General features: G+C 47.7%; 3 non-coding genes across 3 annotated transcripts; 2 read left to right on the top strand and 1 right to left on the bottom strand.

The window, feature by feature from the left end:
* The first annotated feature begins 1,625 nt into the window (after positions 1-1,625).
* TRNAD-GUC lies at positions 1,626-1,697 on the top strand. The gene has a single exon. It is a non-coding gene; the product is annotated as a tRNA-Asp (tRNA).
* Positions 1,698-2,773: 1,076 nt separating this feature from the next.
* On the bottom strand, positions 2,774-2,845 carry TRNAD-GUC. Its single transcript has one exon. It is a non-coding gene; the product is annotated as a tRNA-Asp (tRNA).
* A 283-nt stretch (positions 2,846-3,128) lies between these two features.
* On the top strand, positions 3,129-3,200 carry TRNAW-CCA. Its single transcript has one exon. It is a non-coding gene; the product is annotated as a tRNA-Trp (tRNA).
* Positions 3,201-3,436: the final 236 nt, after the last annotated feature.

Raw genomic sequence — 3,436 nt, 5'->3', positions numbered from 1 at the left:
CAGGATCTTTACTTTTACCACTAACCCATTTATATATGGTATTAACTGTATATCTGACCAGACACAAATTGGTAAGTTAAATATAGTTCCCTGCTTAATGTCACTGTGGTACAGACGTGCAAACTTGTAGCTCGGCTATGCTGAGCAAGTCAGTATCGGCTTGTCCTTCAGCCTTTTACTAGCAGTTCCCAAAGTAACTGGTTTCCATTTCTCTCCTGCCCCTTTTTAGGCAGGCAGGCAGCAGGTGCGTGACCTCCTTTCGCCTCTCAGGCTCCTGACTCAAGTTGCTTCTCAAGTTGCCCCTTCCCTCGCTACAAATGCAGAGGCACCTGAACTGCTCCTTTTCTCCTCCATGCTTTGGTTTGGGTCAGTGCTTCTCTTTGGTAAAATGTGATCTCCCTGGACCTCTCCCCACCCCCACAGAAATCCTTCTGCCCTCCCCCAGCCCCTCACTTTGGAGTGGGGAAGGACAAAATCCAGTGTGGAAAAGATAGTGGGACATACTTCCACCTTCCCCAAAGCAGACAAATCCTCAGGCAACCAAACAGGTCTTTTTTTTCCCCCACTAGGGCAGCATTTCTTAACCTGTGGGATGTGACCCAAAAGTGGGTCACAAGAATATATGAAATGGTCACAAACAAACTTTAAAAATGGATTCTTCTTTAAAGGAGAAAAACATGAGAAACCATGGGTTTGCCCTTGCAGGCTGGCAGACATCCAGCTTGCGAGGGGCTGGTTTGGGGCCCCCTGCCCCACCAGACATCCAGCTTGCGAGGGGCTGCTTGGGGCCCCCATGCCCTACATACACCCACCTGTTGCCCCCACACAGAGCTAGACAAGCATAGGCAAACCAGGCTGTCCCCAGGCCTGGATAGAAAGGAAGCCTAAAATGTTTTGTGGTGTTTTTCTGTTGATCGATTCTTATTATCATTATCTCTGGTGAAGGGAGACCTGATACTAAAGTTTCCCCCGGGCTGTCAGGAATCTAGATAAGGCGCTGCCACACACCAGGGGCCTGGGGCCTAGGGCCAGGGGACAGCGGGTCAGGAGTGAGGGGCACTGGCTCAGGACTGGCCATGAATGTTTACAAGTGAGTCGTGGTACAAAAAAGGTTGAGAACCACTGCTCTAGGGGTTTCCTTTGGAGCTACTCTAGCAGACTTGCCTTGCTACCGGCTGCTCTGCAGGACCCCACTGAGTGAAGTGACTCTTGAAAAATGCAATGACAAGAGCCACCTCAGCTCTAGGTAGTCGGTACAGTGCATGTGAAGCACTGCCAAGGGACCCCCTATCTCATGTCATACATGCACAGAAGCCCTGAGAGTCAGTTGATCGGGCCCTAAAAGATGTCCTGAGGGTGCTCGGCCCCTGGCAGTGGGTAAGCTCACTCCTTCCTCTGCACTTTCCCCAGTAGCACGCTATGGGTGTTTTTCCAGTTGTGCAGTTCGGAGCGGCAGAGCTGGGGCGAAGTGAAGGGACAGGGGCTGCCCTGCTTTCTGTTAACCTTTCTGCAGAGCAGGGAGGGCAGTGTGGAGACTAGAGGACTGATGTATATTTGGTCTGTGCTGCACCTGCCTGCTCTGTAGCAGCCTTGTAGACAGGAGCTGAGAAGCTACTTATAGGCCTTCCTCGTTAGTATAGTGGTCAGTATCCCCGCCTGTCACGCGGGAGACCGGGGTTCAATTCCCCGACGGGGAGAAATGCTCATTTTCTTTTCCTCTCTCCTGATTGCTTGCTTTTAATTATGAAAGGTGGAAATATGAGCCGGCGCGAGCTCGGCCTGTCCTGCCCTTGCCTGGACACTCTTCTGCTTAGAAATGTGCCCGAATCTGATGATCCTATCGATTAACATCGATCAATTATTATAACCGTTTGAATAATAATGTTATTAATGGCCTAGAATTAATAAACAAAAATTACTTTTGTACTTTATTATTGTATCGTAAACCCTTCTCTTAAAAATGTGGCCGATTTTCATTAGCATTTTAATTATCCGTTAACAATTACTGTTATTATAATAATCCTGTAATTAATGGTCCATAATTAACAGACAACAATTGTTTTTATACTTTATTATGGTATTGTAAACCCCTCTGTCTTTAAAAATGTGCCCGATTTTCATTAGCATTTTAATTTTCGTTTAACAATGATTGTTATCATCATTGGACTAATAGTAATAATGTAATTACTGGCCTGTAATTAATAAACAATAGTTGTTTTTGTACTTTATTGTTGTATTGTAAACCCTTCTCTTTAAAAATGTGGCCGAGTTTGCTCATCATTTTAATTATTCTTTAACATCGACTGTTATAACCATTGGAATAATAATAATGTTATAATGAATGGCCTATCATTAATAAACACCGGTTGCTTTTGTACTTTATGATAGTATTGTAAACTCTTTTCTTTAAAAATGTGGCCGAGTCTGATGCTCTCAATTTAACTATCATTTAATAATGATTGTTATAATCATGTGGCTAATGATGTAGTTATTGGCCTATAATTAAAAAACGATGACGATTGTTGTGCTTTACTATGTTCTTGCATTTTACAATACATGGTACAATACAATATATTGCATATAATTTATTATGCATATTTTGTAAGGCTAAATAAGAATAGGGAAGAAAATGAAAGAAATGGTTTAATTCCAGCAACATCATTTACATTAATAGCATTATTGTTATGTTATTATTACTTAAACAGCGATGAACTGTTGCTGTTTATTTCCAGGAGATGGCTGGCCCAGGGGCCTGAAAAAAAGGCCTGAAACTCTCCCCGTCGGGGAATCGAACCCCGGTCTCCCGCGTGACAGGCGGGGATACTTACCACTATACTAACGAGGAGATGCCTGGCAAGTACTTCTGCACCACTCGACTTAAAGGCGGGCCGGCACAAGCGTGGGGTTCTTGGCGGGGAGGGGGAGGGTAGATGTGCCGGGCTTGGGGGTGCGGGAGAAGAAGGGCTCCTGGGGCAGGGTCGCGGCTCGCAGAGCGCTGAGGGCCGGGGGGCGGGAGCGGGGTGGGGCCACGGGGCTCGTGGGAGGCCGGAGGCAAGCTGTACCGGGCGGCCGGGGCAGGCGCTGGCGCTGCGGCCAATTCTAAAGCTTTGTGCGCTCGTGCCCAGCAGGACCTCGTGGCGCAACGGTAGCGCGTCTGACTCCAGATCAGAAGGCTGCGTGTTCGAATCACGTCGGGGTCAACTCGTTCTTTTGGGGGTTTTTTTCTTTCTCTTCCGCCTTTAAAGTAGCACTCGTTCCCCTCCCCCTGCCAGGGTGCTGCTGCCCGGGGCAGGGGGAGGCCACACGGGTTGGGTGCTCTACCATGGAGCCCATCCCCCATCGTGATGCTGAGACCAAGAGCCAGCTGTGGTCCGCCCCCCCCCGAGCTGGAGTTGTGCTTGTCAGTCCCAAGTGGGAGCTGTATAAAGGGCGTCAC

This window comes from Alligator sinensis, unplaced genomic scaffold (assembly GCF_000455745.1).
Source record: "Alligator sinensis unplaced genomic scaffold, ASM45574v1 scaffold154_1, whole genome shotgun sequence".
Lineage (NCBI taxonomy): Eukaryota > Metazoa > Chordata > Crocodylia > Alligatoridae > Alligator > Alligator sinensis.
The sequence above is the reverse complement of the archived record's forward strand: the minus strand, read 5'-3'. Positions and strand labels throughout refer to the sequence as shown.